Source organism: Phyllobates terribilis, unplaced genomic scaffold, assembly GCF_046119375.1.
Source record: "Phyllobates terribilis strain yellow unplaced genomic scaffold, ASM4611937v1 Scaffold_11__3_contigs__length_659146591, whole genome shotgun sequence".
Lineage (NCBI taxonomy): Eukaryota > Metazoa > Chordata > Amphibia > Anura > Dendrobatidae > Phyllobates > Phyllobates terribilis.
Window position 1 is genome coordinate 240,572,655 of NW_027362771.1, and position 21,564 is coordinate 240,594,218.

Consider the following 21,564-nt stretch of genomic DNA (forward strand, 5'->3'; position numbering starts at 1 on the left):
GTGTGGGACTTGTTCTATTAGTCCATCTATACTAACCTTCACCAGGTTGCAAATTCAAAATAATTTTTATCTGCATCTAGCTCTGAAAAAATATTTGTGTTTCGGCTTGTAGCAGTGTGTGGGAATTGTTCTATTAGTCCATCTATACTAACCTCCACCAGGTTGCAAATTCAAAATAATTTTTATGTGCATCTAGCTCTGAAAAAATATTTGTGTTTCGGCTTGTAGCAGTGTGTGGGACTTGTTCTATTAGTCTATCTATACTAACCTCCACCAGGTTGCAAATTCAAAATAATTTTTATCTGCATCTAGCTCTGAAAAAATATTTGGGCTTCGGCTTATAGCAGTGTGTGGGACTTGGTCTATTAGTCCTTCTATACTAACCTCCACCAGGTTGAAAATTCAAAATAATTTTTATCTCCATCTAGCTCTGAAAAAATATTTTGGCTTCGGCTTGTAGCAGTGTGTGGGACTTGTTCTATTAGTCCATCTATACTAACCTCCACCAGGTTGAAAATACAAAATCATTTTTATCTGCATCTATCTCTGAAAAAATATTTGTGCTTGTAGCAGTGTGTGGGACTTGTTCTATTAGTCCATCTATACTAACCTCCATCAGGTTGCAAATTCAAAATAATTTTTATCTGCATCTAGCTCTGAAAAAATATGTGGGCTTGTAGCAGTGTGTGGGACTTGTTCTATTAGTCCATCTATACTAACTTCCACCAGGTTGCAAATTCAAAATAATTTTTAGCTGCATCTAGCTCTGAAAAAATGTTTGGGCTTCGGCTTGTAGCAGTGTGTGGGACTTGTTCTATTAGTCCATCTATACTAACCTCCACCAGGTTGCAAATTCAAAATAATTTTTATCTGCATCTAGCACTGAAAAAATATTTGGGTTTCTGCTTGTAGCAGTGTGTGGGACTTGTTCTATTAGTCCATCTATACTAACCTCCACCAGGTTGCAAATTCAAAATAATTTTTATCTGCATCTAGCTCTGAAAAAATATTTGGGCTTCTGCTTGTAGCTGTGTGTGGGACTTATTCTATTAGTCCTTGTATACTAACCTCCACAAGGTTGCAAATTCAAAATAATTTTTATCTGCAACTAGCTCTGAAAAAATATTTGGGCTTCGGCTTGCAGTAGTGCGTGGGACTTGTTCTTTTAGTCCATCTATACTAACCTCCACCAGGTTGCAAATTCAAAATAATTTTTATCTGCATCTAGCTCTGAAAAAATATTTGCGCTTCGGCTTGTAGCAGTGTGTGGGACTTGTTCTATTAGTCCATCTATACTAACCTCCACCAGGATGCAAATTCAAAATAATTTTTATCTGCATCTAGCTCTGAAAAAATATTTGGGCTTCGGCTTGTAGCAGTGTGTGGGACTTGTTCTATTAGTGCATCTATACTAACCTCCACCAGGTTGCAATTTCAAATTAATTTTTATCTGCATCTAGCTCTGAAAAAATATTTGGGCTTCTGCTAGTAGCTGTGTGTGGGCCTTATTCTATTAATCCATCTATACTAACCTCCATCCGGTTGCAAATTCAAAATAATTTTTATCTGCATCTAGCTCTGAAAAAATATTTGGGCTTCGGCTTGTAGCAGTGTGTGGGACTTGTTCTATTAGTCCATCTAAACTAACCTCCACTAGGTTGCAAATTCAAAATAATTTTTATCTGCATCTAGCTCTGAAAAAATATTTGGGTTTCTGCTTGTAACAGTGTGTGAGACTTGTTCTATTAGTCAATCTATAGTAACCTCCACCAGGTTGCAAATTAAAAATAATTTTTATCTGCATCTAGCTCTGAAAAAATATTTGGGCTTCTGCTTGTAGCTGTGTGTGGGACTTATTCTATTAGTCCATGTATACTAACCTCCACCAGGTTGCAAATTCAAAATAATTTTTATCTGCATCTAGCTCTGAAAAAATATTTGGGCTTCGGCTTGTAGCAGTGTGTGGGACTTGTTCTATTAGTCCATCTATACTAACCTTCACCAGGTTGCAAATTCAAAATAATTTTTATCTGCATCTAGCTCTGAAAAAATATTTGTGTTTCGGCTTGTAGCAGTGAGTGGGAATTGTTCTATTAGTCCATCTATACTAACCTCCACCAGGTTGCAAATTCAAAATAATTTTTATCTGCATCTAGCTCTGAAAAAATATTTGGGCTTCGGCTTGTAGCAGTGTGTGGGACTTGTTCTATTAGTCCATCTATACTAACCTCCACCAGGTTGCAAATTCAAAATAATTTTTATCTGCATCTAGCTCTGAAAAAATATTTGGGCTTCTGCTTGTAGCTGTGTGTGGGACTTATTCTATTAGTCCATGTATACTAACCTCCACCAGGTTGCAAATTCAAAATAATTTTTATCTGCATCTAGCTCTGAAAAAATATTTGGGCTTCGGCTTGTAGCAGTGTGTGGGACTTGTTCTATTAGTCCATCTATACTAACCTTCACCAGGTTGCAAATTCAAAATAATTTTTATCTGCATCTAGCTCTGAAAAAATATTTGTGTTTCGGCTTGTAGCAGTGTGTGGGAATTGTTCTATTAGTCCATCTATACTAACCTCCACCAGGTTGCAAATTCAAAATAATTTTTATGTGCATCTAGCTCTGAAAAAATATTTGTGTTTCGGCTTGTAGCAGTGTGTGGGACTTGTTCTATTAGTCTATCTATACTAACCTCCACCAGGTTGCAAATTCAAAATAATTTTTATCTGCATCTAGCTCTGAAAAAATATTTGGGCTTCGGCTTATAGCAGTGTGTGGGACTTGTTCTATTAGTCCTTCTATACTAACCTCCACCAGGTTGAAAATTCAAAATAATTTTTATCTCCATCTAGCTCTGAAAAAATATTTTGGCTTCGGCTTGTAGCAGTGTGTGGGACTTGTTATATTAGTCCATCTATACTAACCTCCACCAGGTTGAAAATACAAAATAATTTTTATCTGCATCTATCTCTGAAAAAATATTTGTGCTTGTAGCAGTGTGTGGGACTTGTTCTATTAGTCCATCTATACTAACCTCCATCAGGTTGCAAATTCAAAATAATTTTTATCTGCATCTAGCTCTGAAAAAATATGTGGGCTTGTAGCAGTGTGTGGGACTTGTTCTATTAGTCCATCTATACTAACTTCCACCAGGTTGCAAATTCAAAATAATTTTTAGCTGCATCTAGCTCTGAAAAAATGTTTGGGCTTCGGCTTGTAGCAGTGTGTGGGACTTGTTCTATTAGTCCATCTATACTAACCTCCACCAGGTTGCAAATTCAAAATAATTTTTATCTGCATCTAGCACTGAAAAAATATTTGGGTTTCTGCTTGTAGCAGTGTGTGGGACTTGTTCTATTAGTCCATCTATACTAACCTCCACCAGGTTGCAAATTCAAAATAAGTTTTATCTGCTTCTATCTCTGAAACAATATTTGGGCTTCGGCTTGTAGCATTGTGTGGGACTTGTTCTATTAGTCCATCTAAACTAGCCTCCACCAGGTTGCAAATTCAAAATAATTTTTATCTGCATCTAGCTCTGAAAAAATATTTGGGCATCGGCTTGCAGTAGTGCGTGGGACTTGTTCTATTAGTCCATCTATACTAACCTCCACCAGGATTCAAATTCAAAATAATTTTTATCTGCATCTAGCTCTGAAAAAATATTTGGGCTTCTGCTTGTAGCAGTGTGTGGGACTTATTCTATTAGTCCATGTATACTAACCTCCACCAGGTTGCAAATTCAAAATAATTTTTATCTGCATCTAGCTCTGAAAAAATATTTGGGCTTCGGCTTGTAGCAGTGTGTGGGACTTGTTCTATTAGTCCATCTATACTAACCTCCACCAGGATGCAAATTCAAAATAATTTTTATCTGCATCTAGCTCTGAAAAAATATTTGGGCTTCGGCTAGTAGCAGTATGTGGGACTTGTTCTATTAGTGCATCTATACTAACCTCCACCAGGTTGCAAATTCAAATTAATTTTTATCTGCATCTAGCTCTGAAAAAATATTTGGGCTTCTGCTAGTAGCTGTGTGTGGGCCTTATTCTATTAATCCATCTATACTAACCTCCATCCGGTTGCAAATTCAAAATAATTTTTATCTGCATCTAGCTCTGAAAAAATATTTGGGCTTCGGCTTGTAGCAGTGTGTGGGACATGTTCTATTAGTCCATCTAAACTAACCTCCACTAGGTTGCAAATTCAAAATAATTTTTATCTGCATCTAGCTCTGAAAAAATATTTGGGTTTCTGCTTGTAACAGTGTGTGGGACTTGTTCTATTAGTCAATCTATAGTAACCTCCACCAGGTTGCAAATTAAAAATAATTTTTATCTGCATCTAGCTCTGAAAAAATATTTGGGCTTCTGCTTGTAGCTGTGTGTGGGACTTATTCTATTAGTCCATGTATACTAACCTCCACCAGGTTGCAAATTCAAAATAATTTTTATCTGCATCTAGCTCTGAAAAAATATTTGGGCTTCGGCTTGTAGCAGTGTGTGGGACTTGTTCTATTAGTCCATCTATACTAACCTTCACCAGGTTGCAAATTCAAAATAATTTTTATCTGCATCTAGCTCTGAAAAAATATTTGTGTTTCGGCTTGTAGCAGTGAGTGGGAATTGTTCTATTAGTCCATCTATACTAACCTCCACCAGGTTGCAAATTCAAAATAATTTTTATCTGCATCTAGCTCTGAAAAAATATTTGGGCTTCGGCTTGTAGCAGTGTGTGGGACTTGTTCTATTAGTCCATCTATACTAACTTCCACCAGGTTGCAAATTCAAAATAATTTTTATCTGCATCTAGCTCTGAAAAAATATTTGGGCTTCTGCTTGTAGCTGTGTGTGGGACTTATTCTATTAGTCCATGTATATTAACCTCCACCAGGTTGCAAATTCAAAATAATTTTTATCTGCATCTAGCTCTGAAAAAATATTTGGGCTTCGGCTTGTAGCAGTGTGTGGGACTTGTTCTATTAGTCCATCTATACTAACCTTCACCAGGTTGCAAATTCAAAATAATTTTTATCTGCATCTAGCTCTGAAAAAATATTTGTGTTTCGGCTTGTAGCAGTGTGTGGGAATTGTTCTATTAGTCCATCTATACTAACCTCCACCAGGTTGCAAATTCAAAATAATTTTTATGTGCATCTAGCTCTGAAAAAATATTTGTGTTTCGGCTTGTAGCAGTGTGTGGGACTTGTTCTATTAGTCTATCTATACTAACCTCCACCAGGTTGCAAATTCAAAATAATTTTTATCTGCATCTAGCTCTGAAAAAATATTTGGGCTTCGGCTTATAGCAGTGTGTGGGACTTGGTCTATTAGTCCTTCTATACTAACCTCCACCAGGTTGAAAATTCAAAATAATTTTTAACTCCATCTAGCTCTGAAAAAATATTTTGGCTTCGGCTTGAAGCAGTGTGTGGGACTTGTTCTATTAGTCCATCTATACTAACCTCCACCAGGTTGAAAATACAAAATAATTTTTATCTGCATCTATCTCTGAAAAAATATTTGTGCTTGTAGCAGTGTGTGGGACTTGTTCTATTAGTCCATCTATACTAACCTCCATCAGGTTGCAAATTCAAAATAATTTTTATCTGCATCTAGCACTGAAAAAATATGTGGGCTTGTAGCAGTGTGTGGGACTTGTTCTATTAGTCCATCTATACTAACTTCCACCAGGTTGCAAATTCAAAATAATTTTTAGCTGCATCTAGCTCTGAAAAAATGTTTGGGCTTCGGCTTGTAGCAGTGTGTGGGACTTGTTCTATTAGTCCATCTATACTAACCTCCACCAGGTTGCAAATTCAAAATAAGTTTTATCTGCTTCTATCTCTGAAACAATATTTGGGCTTCGGCTTGTAGCAGTGTGTGGGACTTGTTCTATTAGTCCATCTAAACTAGCCTCCACCAGGTTGCAAATTCAAAATAATTTTTATCTGCATCTAGCTCTGAAAAAATATTTGGGCAACGGCTTGCAGTAGTGCGTGGGACTTGTTCTATTAGTCCATCTATACTAACCTCCACCAGGATTCAAATTCAAAATTATTTTTATCTGCATCTAGCGCTGAAAAAATATTTGGGCTTCGGCTTGTAGCAGTGTGTGTGACTTGTTCTATTAGTCCATCTATACTAACCTCCACCAGGTTGCAAATTCAAAATAATTTTTATCTGCATCTAGCTCTGAAAAAATATTTGGGCTTCTGCTTGTAGCTGTGTGTGGGACTTATTCTATTAGTCCATGTATACTAACCTCCACCAGGTTGCAAATTCAAAATAATTTTTATCTGCATCTAGCTCTGAAAAAATATTTGGGCTTCGGCTTGTAGCAGTGTGTGGGACTTGTTCTATTAGTCCATCTATACTAACCTCCACCAGGATTCAAATTCAAAATAATTTTTATCTGCATCTAGCTCTGAAAAAATATTTGGGCTTCGGCTAGTAGCAGTGTGTGGGACTTGTTCTATTAGTGCATCTATACTAACCTCCACCAGGTTGCAAATTCAAATTAATTTTTATCTGCATCTAGCTCTGAAAAAATATTTGGGCTTCTGCTAGTAGCTGTGTGTGGGCCTTATTCTATTAATCCATCTATACTAACCTCCATCCGGTTGCAAATTCAAAATAATTTTTATCTGCATCTAGCTCTGAAAAAATATTTGGGCTTCGGCTTGTAGCAGTGTGTGGGACTTGTTCTATTAGTCCATCTAAACTAACCTCCACTAGGTTGAAAATTCAAAATAATTTTTATCTGCATCTAGCTCTGAAAAAATATTTGGGTTTCTGCTTGTAACAGTGTGTGGGACTTGTTCTATTAGTCCATGTATAGTAACCTCCACCAGGTTGCAAATTAAAAATAATTTTTATCTGCTTCTATCTCTGAAAAAATATTTGGGCTTCGGCTTGTAGCAGTGTGTGGGACTTGTTCTATTAGTCCATCTATACTAACCTCCACCAGGTTGCAAATTCAAAATAATTTTTATCTGCATCTAGCTCTGAAAAAATATTTGGGCTTCTGCTTGTAGCTGTGTGTGGGACTTATTCTATTAGTCCATGTATACTAACCTCCACCAGGTTGCAAATTCAAAATAATTTTTATCTGCATCTAGCTCTGAAAAAATATTTGGGCTTCGGCTTGTAGCAGTGTGTGGGACTTGTTCTATTAGTCCATCTATACTAACCTTCACCAGGTTGCAAATTCAAAATAATTTTTATCTGCATCTAGCTCTGAAAAAATATTTGTGTTTCGGCTTGTAGCAGTGTGTGGGAATTGTTCTATTAGTCCATCTATACTAACCTCCACCAGGTTGCAAATTCAAAATAATTTTTATCTGCATCTAGCTCTGAAAAAATATTTGGGCTTCGGCTTGTAGCAGTGTGTGGGACTTGTTCTATTAGTCCATCTATACTAACCTCCACCAGGTTGCAAATTCAAAATAATTTTTATCTGCATCTAGCTCTGAAAAAATATTTGGGCTTCTGCTTGTAGCTGTGTGTGGGACTTATTCTATTAGTCCATGTATACTAACCTCCACCAGGTTGCAAATTCAAAATAATTTTTATCTGCATCTAGCTCTGAAAAAATATTTTGGCTTCGGCTTGTAGCAGTGTGTGGGACTTGTTCTATTAGTCCATCTATACTAACCTTCACCAGGTTGCAAATTCAAAATAATTTTTATCTGCATCTAGCTCTGAAAAAATATTTGTGTTTCGGCTTGTAGCAGTGTGTGGGAATTGTTCTATTAGTCCATCTATACTAACCTCCACCAGGTTGCAAATTCAAAATAATTTTTATCTGCATCTATCTCTGAAAAAATATTTGTGCTTGTAGCAGTGTGTGGGACTTGTTCTATTAGTCCATCTATACTAACCTCCATCAGGTTGCAAATTCAAAATAATTTTTAGCTGCATCTAGCTCTGAAAAAATATTTGGGCTTCGGCTTGTAGCAGTGTGTGGGACTTGTTCTATTAGTCCATCTATACTAACCTCCAACAGGTTGCAAATTCAAAATAATTTTTATCTGCATCTAGCTCTGAAAAAATATTTGGGTTTCTGCTTGTAGCATTGTGTGGGTCTTGTTCTATTAGTCCATCTATACTAACCTCCACCAGGTTGCAAATTCAAAATAATTTTTATCTGCTTCTATCTCTGAAACAATATTTGGGCTTCGGCTTGTAGCAGTGTGTGGGACTTGTTCTATTAGTCCATCTAAACTAGCCTCCACCAGGTTGCAAATTCAAAATAATTTTTATCTGCATCTAGCTCTGAAAAAATATTTGGGCATCGGCTTGCAGTAATGCGTGGGACTTGTTCTATTAGTCCATCTATACTAACCTCCACCAGGATGCAAATTCAAAATAATTTTTATCTGCATCTAGCGCTGAAAAAATATTTGGGCTTCGGCTTGTAGCAGTGTGTGGGACTTGTTCTATTAGTCCATCTATACTAACCTCCACCAGGTTGCAAATTCAAAATAATTTTTATCTGCATCTAGCTCTGAAAAAATTTTTGGGCTTCTGCTTGCAGCTGTGTGTGGGACTTATTCTATTAGTCCATGTATACTAACCTCCACCAGGTTGCAAATTCAAAATAATTTTTATCTGCATCTAGCTCTGAAAAAATATTTTGGCTTCGGCTTGTAGCAGTGTGTGGGACTTGTTCTATTAGTCCATCTATACTAACCTTCACCAGGTTGCAAATTCAAAATAATTTTTATCTGCATCTAGCTCTGAAAAAATATTTGTGTTTCGGCTTGTAGCAGTGTGTGGGAATTGTTCTATTAGTCCATCTATACTAACCTCCACCAGGTTGCAAATTCAAAATAATTTTTATCTGCATCTATCTCTGAAAAAATATTTGTGCTTGTAGCAGTGTGTGGGACTTGTTCTATTAGTCCATCTATACTAACCTCCATCAGGTTGCAAATTCAAAATAATTTTTATCTGCATCTAGCTCTGAAAAAATATGTGGGCTTGTAGCAGTGTGTGGGACTTGTTCTATTAGTCCATCTATACTAACTTCCACCAGGTTGCAAATTCAAAATAATTTTTAGCTGCATCTAGCTCTGAAAAAATATTTGGGCTTCGGCTTGTAGCAGTGTGTGGGACTTGTTCTATTAGTCCATCTATACTAACCTCCACCAGGTTGCAAATTCAAAATAATTTTTATCTGCATCTAGCTCTGAAAAAATATTTGGGTTTCTGCTTGTAGCAGTGTGTGGGACTTGTTCTATTAGTCCATCTATACTAACCTCCACCAGGTTGCAAATTCAAAATAATTTTTATCTGCTTCTATCTCTGAAACAATATTTGGGCTTCGGCTTGTAGCAGTGTGTGGGACTTGTTCTATTAGTCCATCTAAACTAGCCTCCACCAGGTTGCAAATTCAAAATAATTTTTATCTGCATCTAGCTCTGAAAAAATATTTGGGCATCGGCTTGCAGTAGTGCGTGGGACTTGTTCTATTAGTCCATCTATACTAACCTCCACCAGGATGCAAATTCAAAATAATTTTTATCTGCATCTAGCGCTGAAAAAATATTTGGGCTTCGGCTTGTAGCAGTGTGTGTGACTTGTTCTATTAGTCCATCTGTACTAACCTCCACCAGGTTGCAAATTCAAAATAATTTTTATCTGCATCTAGCTCTGAAAAAATATTTGGGCTTCTGCTTGCAGTATTGCGTGGGACTTGTTCTTTTAGTCCATCTATACTAACCTCCACCAGGTTGCAAATTCAAAATAATTTTTATCTGCATCTAGCTCTGAAAAAATATTTGGGCTTCGGCTTGTAGCAGTGTGTGGGACTTGTTCTATTAGTCCATCTATACTAACCTCCACCAGGATGCAAATTCAAAATAATTTTTATCTGCATCTAGCTCTGAAAAAATATTTGGGTTTCGGCTTGTAGCAGTGTGTGGGACTTGTTCTATTAGTGCATCTATACTAACCTCCACCAGGTTGCAAATTCAAATTAATTTTTATCTGCATCTAGCTCTGAAAAAATATTTGGGCTTCTGCTAGTAGCTGTGTGGGCCTTATTCTATTAATCCATCTATACTAACCTCCATCCGGTTGCAAATTCAAAATAATTTTTATCTGCATCTAGCTCTGAAAAAATATTTGGGCTTCGGCTTGTAGCAGTGTGTGGGACTTGTTCTATTAGTCCATCTAAACTAACCTCCACTAGGTTGCAAATTCAAAATAATTTTTATCTGCATCTAGCACTGAAAAAATATTTGGGTTTCTGCTTGTAACAGTGTGTGGGACTTGTTCTATTAGTCCATCTATAGTAACCTCCACCAGGTTGCAAATTAAAAATAATTTTTATCTGCTTTTATCTCTGAAACAATATTTGGGCTTCGGCTTGTAGCAGTGTGTGGGACTTGTTCTATTAGTCCATCTAAACTAGCCTCCACCAGGTTGCAAATTCAAAATAATTTTTATCTGCATCTAGCTCTGAAAAAATATTTGGGCATCGGCTTGCAGTAGTGCGTGGGACTTGTTCTATTAGTCCATCTATACTAACCTCCACCAGGTTGCAAATTCAAAATAATATTTATCTGCATCTAGCTCTAAAAAATTTTTGGGCTTCGGCTTGTAGCAGTGTGTGGGACTTGTTCTATTAGTCCATCTATACTAACCTTCACCAGGTTGCAAATTCAAAATAATTTTTATCTGCATCTAGCTCTGAAAAAATATTTGTGTTTCGGCTTGTAGCAGTGTGTGGGAATTGTTCTATTAGTCCATCTATACTAACCTCCACCAGGTTGCAAATTCAAAATAATTTTTATCTGCATCTAGCTCTGAAAAAATATTTGGGCTTCGGCTTGTAGCAGTGTGTGGGACTTGTTCTATTAGTCCATCTATACTAACCTCCACCAGGTTGCAAATTCAAAATAATTTTTATCTGCATCTAGCTCTGAAAAAATATTTGGGCTTCTGCTTGTAGCTGTGTGTGGGACTTATTCTATTAGTCCATGTATACTAACCTCCACCAGGTTGCAAATTCAAAATAATTTTTATCTGCATCTAGCTCTGAAAAAATATTTTGGCTTCGGCTTGTAGCAGTGTGTGGGACTTGTTCTATTAGTCCATCTATACTAACCTTCACCAGGTTGCAAATTCAAAATAATTTTTATCTGCATCTAGCTCTGAAAAAATATTTGTGTTTCGGCTTGTAGCAGTGTGTGGGAATTGTTCTATTAGTCCATCTATACTAACCTCCACCAGGTTGCAAATTCAAAATAATTTTTATCTGCATCTATCTCTGAAAAAATATTTGTGCTTGTAGCAGTGTGTGGGACTTGTTCTATTAGTCCATCTATACTAACCTCCATCAGGTTGCAAATTCAAAATAATTTTTAGCTGCATCTAGCTCTGAAAAAATATTTGGGCTTCGGCTTGTAGCAGTGTGTGGGACTTGTTCTATTAGTCCATCTATACTAACCTCCAACAGGTTGCAAATTCAAAATAATTTTTATCTGCATCTAGCTCTGAAAAAATATTTGGGTTTCTGCTTGTAGCATTGTGTGGGTCTTGTTCTATTAGTCCATCTATACTAACCTCCACCAGGTTGCAAATTCAAAATAATTTTTATCTGCTTCTATCTCTGAAACAATATTTGGGCTTCGGCTTGTAGCAGTGTGTGGGACTTGTTCTATTAGTCCATCTAAACTAGCCTCCACCAGGTTGCAAATTCAAAATAATTTTTATCTGCATCTAGCTCTGAAAAAATATTTGGGCATCGGCTTGCAGTAATGCGTGGGACTTGTTCTATTAGTCCATCTATACTAACCTCCACCAGGATGCAAATTCAAAATAATTTTTATCTGCATCTAGCGCTGAAAAAATATTTGGGCTTCGGCTTGTAGCAGTGTGTGGGACTTGTTCTATTAGTCCATCTATACTAACCTCCACCAGGTTGCAAATTCAAAATAATTTTTATCTGCATCTAGCTCTGAAAAAATTTTTGGGCTTCTGCTTGCAGCTGTGTGTGGGACTTATTCTATTAGTCCATGTATACTAACCTCCACCAGGTTGCAAATTCAAAATAATTTTTATCTGCATCTAGCTCTGAAAAAATATTTTGGCTTCGGCTTGTAGCAGTGTGTGGGACTTGTTCTATTAGTCCATCTATACTAACCTTCACCAGGTTGCAAATTCAAAATAATTTTTATCTGCATCTAGCTCTGAAAAAATATTTGTGTTTCGGCTTGTAGCAGTGTGTGGGAATTGTTCTATTAGTCCATCTATACTAACCTCCACCAGGTTGCAAATTCAAAATAATTTTTATCTGCATCTATCTCTGAAAAAATATTTGTGCTTGTAGCAGTGTGTGGGACTTGTTCTATTAGTCCATCTATACTAACCTCCATCAGGTTGCAAATTCAAAATAATTTTTATCTGCATCTAGCTCTGAAAAAATATGTGGGCTTGTAGCAGTGTGTGGGACTTGTTCTATTAGTCCATCTATACTAACTTCCACCAGGTTGCAAATTCAAAATAATTTTTAGCTGCATCTAGCTCTGAAAAAATATTTGGGCTTCGGCTTGTAGCAGTGTGTGGGACTTGTTCTATTAGTCCATCTATACTAACCTCCACCAGGTTGCAAATTCAAAATAATTTTTATCTGCATCTAGCTCTGAAAAAATATTTGGGTTTCTGCTTGTAGCAGTGTGTGGGACTTGTTCTATTAGTCCATCTATACTAACCTCCACCAGGTTGCAAATTCAAAATAATTTTTATCTGCTTCTATCTCTGAAACAATATTTGGGCTTCGGCTTGTAGCAGTGTGTGGGACTTGTTCTATTAGTCCATCTAAACTAGCCTCCACCAGGTTGCAAATTCAAAATAATTTTTATCTGCATCTAGCTCTGAAAAAATATTTGGGCATCGGCTTGCAGTAGTGCGTGGGACTTGTTCTATTAGTCCATCTATACTAACCTCCACCAGGATGCAAATTCAAAATAATTTTTATCTGCATCTAGCGCTGAAAAAATATTTGGGCTTCGGCTTGTAGCAGTGTGTGTGACTTGTTCTATTAGTCCATCTGTACTAACCTCCACCAGGTTGCAAATTCAAAATAATTTTTATCTGCATCTAGCTCTGAAAAAATATTTGGGCTTCTGCTTGCAGTATTGCGTGGGACTTGTTCTTTTAGTCCATCTATACTAACCTCCACCAGGTTGCAAATTCAAAATAATTTTTATCTGCATCTAGCTCTGAAAAAATATTTGGGCTTCGGCTTGTAGCAGTGTGTGGGACTTGTTCTATTAGTCCATCTATACTAACCTCCACCAGGATGCAAATTCAAAATAATTTTTATCTGCATCTAGCTCTGAAAAAATATTTGGGTTTCGGCTTGTAGCAGTGTGTGGGACTTGTTCTATTAGTGCATCTATACTAACCTCCACCAGGTTGCAAATTCAAATTAATTTTTATCTGCATCTAGCTCTGAAAAAATATTTGGGCTTCTGCTAGTAGCTGTGTGGGCCTTATTCTATTAATCCATCTATACTAACCTCCATCCGGTTGCAAATTCAAAATAATTTTTATCTGCATCTAGCTCTGAAAAAATATTTGGGCTTCGGCTTGTAGCAGTGTGTGGGACTTGTTCTATTAGTCCATCTAAACTAACCTCCACTAGGTTGCAAATTCAAAATAATTTTTATCTGCATCTAGCACTGAAAAAATATTTGGGTTTCTGCTTGTAACAGTGTGTGGGACTTGTTCTATTAGTCCATCTATAGTAACCTCCACCAGGTTGCAAATTAAAAATAATTTTTATCTGCTTTTATCTCTGAAACAATATTTGGGCTTCGGCTTGTAGCAGTGTGTGGGACTTGTTCTATTAGTCCATCTAAACTAGCCTCCACCAGGTTGCAAATTCAAAATAATTTTTATCTGCATCTAGCTCTGAAAAAATATTTGGGCATCGGCTTGCAGTAGTGCGTGGGACTTGTTCTATTAGTCCATCTATACTAACCTCCACCAGGTTGCAAATTCAAAATAATATTTATCTGCATCTAGCTCTAAAAAATTTTTGGGCTTCGGCTTATAGCAGTGCGTGGGACTTGTTCTATTAGTCCATCTATAATAACCTCCACCAGGATGCAAATTCAAAATAATTTTTATCTGCATCTAGCGCTGAAAAAATATTTGGGCTTCGGCTTGTAGCAGTGTGTGGGACTTGTTCTATTAGTCCATCTATACTAACCTCCACCAGGTTGCAAATTCAAAATAATTTTTATCTGCATCTAGCTCTGAAAAAATATTTGGGCTTCTGCTTGTAGCTGTGTGTGGGACTTATTCTATTAGTCCATGTATACTAACCTCCACCAGGTTGCAAATTCAAAATAATTTTTATCTGCATCTAGCTCTGAAAAAATATTTGGGCTTCGGCTTGTAGCAGTGTGTGGGACTTGTTCTATTAGTCCATCTATACTAACCTTCACCAGGTTGCAAATTCAAAATAATTTTTATCTGCATCTAGCTCTGAAAAAATATTTGTGTTTCGGCTTGTAGCAGTGTGTGGGAATTGTTCTATTAGTACATCTATACTAACCTGCACCAGGTTGCAAATTCAAAATAATTTTTATCTGCATCTAGCTCTGAAAAAATATTTGGGCTTCGGCTTGTAGCAGTGTGTGGGACTTGTTCTATTAGTCCATCTATACTAACCTCCACCAGGTTGCAAATTCAAATTAATTTTTATCTGCATCTAGCTCTGAAAAAATATTTGGGCTTCTGCTTGTAGCTGTGTGTGGGACTTATTCTATTAGTCCATGTATACTAACCTCCACCAGGTTGCAAATTCAAAATAATTTTTATCTGCATCTAGCTCTGAAAAAATATTTGGGCTTCGGCTTGTAGCAGTGTGTGGGACTTGTTCTATTAGTCCATCTATACTAACCTTCACCAGGTTGCAAATTCAAAATAATTTTTATCTGCATCTAGCTCTGAAAAAATATTTGTGTTTCGGCTTGTAGCAGTGTGTGGGAATTGTTCTATTAGTCCATCTATACTAACCTCCACCAGGTTGCAAATTCAAAATAATTTTTATCTGCATCTAGCTCTGAAAAAATATTTGGGCTTCGGCTTGTAGCAGTGTGTGGGACTTGTTCTATTAGTCCATCTATACTAACCTCCACCAGGTTGCAAATTCAAAATAATTTTTATCTGCATCTAGCTCTGAATAAATATTTGGGCTTCTGCTTGTAGCTGTGTGTGGGACTTATTCTATTAGTCCAAGTATACTAACCTCCACCAGGTTGCAAATTCAAAATAATTTTTATCTGCATCTAGCTCTGAAAAAATATTTGGGCTTCGGCTTGTAGCAGTGTGTGGGACTTGTTCTATTAGTCCATCTATACTAACCTCCACCAGGTTGCAAATTCAAAATAATTTTTATCTGCATCTAGCTCTGAAAAAATATTTGTGTTTCGGCTTGTAGCAGTGTGTGGGACTTGTTCTTTTAGTCTATCTATACTAACCTCCACCAGGTTGCAAATTCAAAATAATTTTTATCTGCATCTAGCTCTGAAAAAGAATTTGGACTTCGGCTTGTAGCAGTGTGTGGGACTTGGTCTATTAGTCCTTCTATACTAACCTCCACCAGGTTGAAAATTCAAAATAATTTTTATCTCCGTCTAGCTCTGAAAAAATATTTTGGCTTCGGCTTGTAGCAGTGTGTGGGACTTGTTCTATTAGTCCATCTATACTAACCTCCACCAGGTTGAAAATACAAAATAATTTTTATCTGCATCTATCTCTGAAAAAATATTTGTGCTTGTAGCAGTGTGTGGGACTTGTTCTATTAGTCCATCTATACTAACCTCCATCAGGTTGCAAATTCAAAATAATTTTTATCTGCATCTAGCTCTTAAAAAATATCTGGGCTTGTACCAGTGTGTGGGACTTGTTCTATTAGTCGATCTATACTAACCTCCACCAGGTTGCAAATTCAAAATAATTATTAGCTGCATCTAGCTCTGAAAAAATATTTGGGCTTCGGCTTGTAGCAGTGTGTGGGACTTGTTCTATCATTCGATCTATACTAACCTCCACCAGGTTGCAAACTCAAAATAATTTTTATCTGCATCTAGCTCTGAAAAAATATTTGGGCTTCGGCTTGTAGCAATGTGTGGGACTTGTACTATTAGTCCATCTATACTAACCTCCACCAGGTTGCAAATTCAAAATAATTTTTATATGCTTCTAGCTCTGAAACAATATTTGGGCTTCGGCTTGAAGCAGTGTGTGGGACTTGTTCTATTAGTCCATCTAAACTAGCCTCCACCAGGTTGCAAATTCAAAATAATTTTTATCTGCATCTAGCTCTGAAAAAATATTTGGGCTTCTGCTTGTAGCTGGGTGTGGGACTTATTCTATTAGTCCTTGTATACTAACCTTCACCAGGTTGCAAATTCAAAATAATTTTTATCTGCATCTAGCTCTGAAAAAATATTTGGGCTTCGGCTTGTAGCAGTGTGTGGGACTTGTTCTATTAGTCCATCTAAACTAACGTCCACCAGGTTGCAAATTCAAAATAATTTTTATCTGCATCTAGCTCTGAAAAAATATTTGGGCTTCTGCTTGTAGCTGGGTGTGGGACTTATTCTATTAGTCCTTGTATACTAACCTTCACCAGGTTGCAAATTCAAAATAATTTTTATCTGCATCTAGCTCTGAAAAAATATTTGGGCTTCGGCTTGTAGCAGTGTGTGGGACTTGTTCTATTAGTCCATCTATACTAACCTCCACCAGGATGCAAATTCAAAATAATTTTTATCTGCATCTAGCTCTGAAAAAATATTTGGGCTTCGGCTTGTAGCAGTGTGTGGGACTTGGTCTATTAGTCCTTCTATACTAACCTCCACCAGGTTGAAAATTCAAAATAATTTTTATCTCCATCTAGCTCTGAAAAAATATTTTGGCTTCGGCTTGTAGCAGTGTGTGGGACTTGTTCTATTAGTCCATCTATACTAACCTCCACCAGGCTGCAAATTCAAAACAATTTTTATCTGCATCTAGCTCTGAAAAAATATTTCGGCTTCTGCTTGTAGCAGTGTGTGGGACTTGTTCTATTAGTCCATCTATACTAACCTACACCAGGTTGCAAATTCAAAATAATTTTTATTTGCATCTAGCTCTGAAAAAATATTTGGGCTTCGGCTTGTAGCAGTTTGTGGGACTTGTTCTATTAGTCCATCTAAATTTACCTCCACCAGGTTGCAAATTCAAAATAATTTTTATCTGCATCTAGCTCTGAAAAAATATTTGGGCTTCGGCTTGCAGTAGTGCGTGGGACTTGTTCTATTAGTCCATCTATACTAACCTCCACCAGGTTACAAATTCAAAATAATTTTTATCTGTATCTAGCTCTAAAAAAATATTTGGGCTTCGGCTTGTAGCAGTGTGTGGGACTTGTTCTATTATTCCATCTATACTCACCTCCACCAGGTTACAAATTCAAAATAATTTTTATCTGCATCTAGCTCTGAAAAAATATTTTGGCTTCGGCTTGTAGCAGTGTGTGGGACTTGTTCTATTAGTCCATCTACACTAATCTCCACCAGGTTGCAAATTCAAAATAATTTTTATCTGCATCTAGCGCTGAAAAAATATTTTGGCTTCGGCTTGTAGCAGCGTGTGGGACTCGTTCTATTAGTCCATCCATACTCACCTGCACCAGGTTGCAAATTCAAAATAATTTTTATCTGCATCTAGCTCTGAAAAAATATTTGGGCTTCGGCTTGAAGCAATGCGTGGGACTTGTTCTATTACTCCATCTATACCAACCTCCACCAGGTTGCAAATTCAATATAATTTTTATCTGCATCTAGCTCTGAAAAAATATTTTGGCTTCGGCTTGTAGCAGCGTGTGGGACTTGTTCTATTAGTCCATCTATACTAACCTCCACCAGGTTGCAAATTCAAAATAATTTTTATCTGCATCTAGCTCTGAAAAAATATTTGGGCTTCGGCTTGAAGCAGTGCGTGGGATTTGTTCTATTAGTCCATCTATACCATCCTCCACCAGGTTGCAAATTCAAAATAATTTTTATCTAGATCTAGCTCTGAAAAAATATTTGGGCTTCAGCTTGTAGCAGTGTGTGGGACTTGGCCTATTAGTCCTTCTATACTAACCTTCACCAGGTTGAAAATTCAAAATAATTTTTATCTCCATCTAGCTCTGAAAAAATATTTTGGCTTCGGCTTGTAGCAGTGTGTGGGACTTGTTCTATTACTCCATCTATACTAACCTTCACCAGGTTGCAAATTCAAAATAATTTTTATCTGCATCTAGCCCTGAAAAAATATGTGGGCTTGTAGCAGTGTTTCGGACTTGTTCTATTAGTCCATCTATACTAACTTCCACCAGGTTGCAAATTCAAAATAATTTTTAACTGCATCTAGCTCTGAAAAAATATTTGGGCTTCGGCTTGTAGCAGTGTGTGGGACTTGTTCTATTAGTCCATCTATACTAACCCCCACCAGGCTGCAAATTCAAAATAATTTTTATCTGCATCTAGCTCTGAAAAAATATTTGGGCTTCTGCTTGTAGCGGTGTGTATGACTTGTTCTATTAGTCCATCTATACTAACCTACACCAGGTTGCAAATTCAAAATAATTTTTATCTGCATCTAGCTCTGAAAAAATATTTGGGCTTCGGCTTGTAGCAGTGTGTGGGACTTGTTCTATTAGTCCATCTAAACTAACCTCCACCAGGTTGCAAATTCAAAATAATTTTTATCTGCATCTAGCTCTGAAAAAATATTTTGTCTCTGGCTTGTAGCAGTGTGTGGGACTCGTTCTATTAGTCCATCTACACTAATCTCCACCAGGTTGCAAATTCAAAATAATTTTTATCTGCCTCTAGTCCTGAAAAAATATTTTGGCTTCGGCTTGAAGCAGCTTGTGGGACTTGTTATATTAGTCCATCTTTGCTAACCTCCACCAGGTTGCAAATTCAAAATAATTTTTATCTGCATCTAGGTCTGAAAAAATATTTGGGCTTCGGCTTGAAGCAATGGCTGGGACTTATTCTATTAGTCCATCTATACCAACCTCCACCAGGTTGCAAATTCAAAATAATTTTTATCTGCATCTAGCTCTGAAAAAATATTTGGGCTTCGGCTTGTAGCATTGTGTGGGATTTGTTCTATTAGTCCATCTATACTAACCTCCATCAGGTTGCAAATTCAAAATAATTTTTATCTGCATCTAGCTCTGAAAAAATATTTGGGCTTCTGCTTGTAGCAGTGTGTGGGACTTGTTCTATTAGTCCATCTATACTAACCTACACCAGGTTGCAAATTCAAAATAATTTTTATCTGCATCTAGCTCTGAAAAAATATTTGGGCTTCGGCTTGTAGCAGTGTGTGGGACTTGGTCTATTAGTACTTCTATACTAACCTCCACCAGGTTGAAAATTCAAAATAATTTTTATCTCCATCTAGCTCTGAAAAAATATTTTGGCTTCGGCTTGAAGCAGTGTGTGGGACTTGTTCTATTAGTCCATCTATACTAACCTCCACCAGGTTGAAAATACAAAATAATTTTTATCTGCATCTATCTCTGAAAAAATATTTGTGTTTGTAGCAGTGTGTGGGACTTGTTCTATTAGTCCATCTATACTAACCTCCATCAGGTTGCAAATTCAAAATAATTTTTATCTGCATCTAGCTCTTAAAAAATATCTGGGCTTGTAGCAGTGTGTTGGAGTTGTTCTATCAGTCGATCTATACTAACCTCCACCAGGTTGCAAATTCAAAATAATTTTTATCTGCATCAAGCTCTGAAAAAATATTTGGGCTTCGGCTTGTAGCAGTGTGTGGTACTTGTTCTATTAGTCCATCTATACTAACCTCCACCAGGATGCAAATTCAAAATAATTTTTATCTGCATCTAGCTCTGAAACAATATTTGGGCTTCGGCTTGTAGCAGTGTGTGGGACTTGGTCTATTAGTCCTTCTATACTAACCTCCACCAGGTTGAAAATTCAAAATAATTTTTATCTCCATCTAGCTCTGAAAAAATATTTTGGCTTCGGCTTGTAGCAGAGTCTGGGACTTGTTCTATTAGTCTATCTATACTAACCTCCACCAGGTTGCAAATTCAAAATAATTTTCATCTGCATCTAGCTCTGAAAAAATATCTGGGCTTGTAGCAGTGTGTGGGACTTGTTCTATTAGTCCATCTATACTAACCTCCACCAGGCTGCAAATTCAAAACAATTTTTATCTGCATCTAGCTCTGAAAAACTATCTGGGCTTGAAGCAGTGTGTGGGACTTGTTCTATTAGTCCATCTATACTAACCTCCACCAGGCTGCAAATTCAAAACAATTTTTATCTGCATCTAGCTCTGAAAAAATATTTCGGCTTCTGCTTGTAGCAGTGTGTGGGACTTGTTCTATTAGTCCATCTATACTAACCTACACCAGGTTGCAAATTCAAAATAATTTTTATTTGCATCTAGCTCTGAAAAAATATTTGGGCTTCGGCTTGTAGCAGTTTGTGGGACTTGTTCTATTAGTCCATCTAAATTTACCTCCACCAGGTTGCAAATTCAAAATAATTTTTATCTGCATCTAGCTCTGAAAAAATATTTGGGCTTCGGCTTGCAGTAGTGCGTGGGACTTGTTCTATTAGTCCATCTATACTAACCTCCACCAGGTTACAAATTCAAAATAATTTTTATCTGTATCTAGCTCTAAAAAAATATTTGGGCTTCGGCTTGTAGCAGTGTGTGGGACTTGTTCTATTATTCCATCTATACTCACCTCCACCAGGTTGCAAATTCAAAATAATTTTTATCTGCATCTAGCTCTGAAAAAATATTTTGGCTTCGGCTTGTAGCAGTGTGTGGGACTTGTTCTATTAGTCCATCTACACTAATCTCCACCAGGTTGCAAATTCAAAATAATTTTTATCTGCATCTAGCGCTGAAAAAATATTTTGGCTTCGGCTTGTAGCAGCGTGTGGGACTCGTTCTATTAGTCCATCCATACTCACCTGCACCAGGTTGCAAATTCAAAATAATTTTTATCTGCATCTAGCTCTGAAAAAATATTTGGGCTTCGGCTTGAAGCAATGCGTGGGACTTGTTCTATTACTCCATCTATACCAACCTCCACCAGGTTGCAAATTCAATATAATTTTTATCTGCATCTAGCTCTGAAAAAATATTTTGGCTTCGGCTTGTAGCAGCGTGTGGGACTTGTTCTATTAGTCCATCTATACTAACCTCCACCAGGTTGCAAATTCAAAATAATTTTTATCTGCATCTAGCTCTGAAAAAATATTTGGGCTTCGGCTTGAAGCAGTGCGTGGGATTTGTTCTATTAGTCCATCTATACCATCCTCCACCAGGTTGCAAATTCAAAATAATTTTTATCTACATCTAGCTCTGAAAAAATATTTGGACTTCAGCTTGTAGCAGTGTGTGGGACTTGGCCTATTAGTCCTTCTATACTAACCTTCACCAGGTTGAAAATTCAAAATAATTTTTATCTCCATCTAGCTCTGACAAAATATTTTGGCTTCGGCTT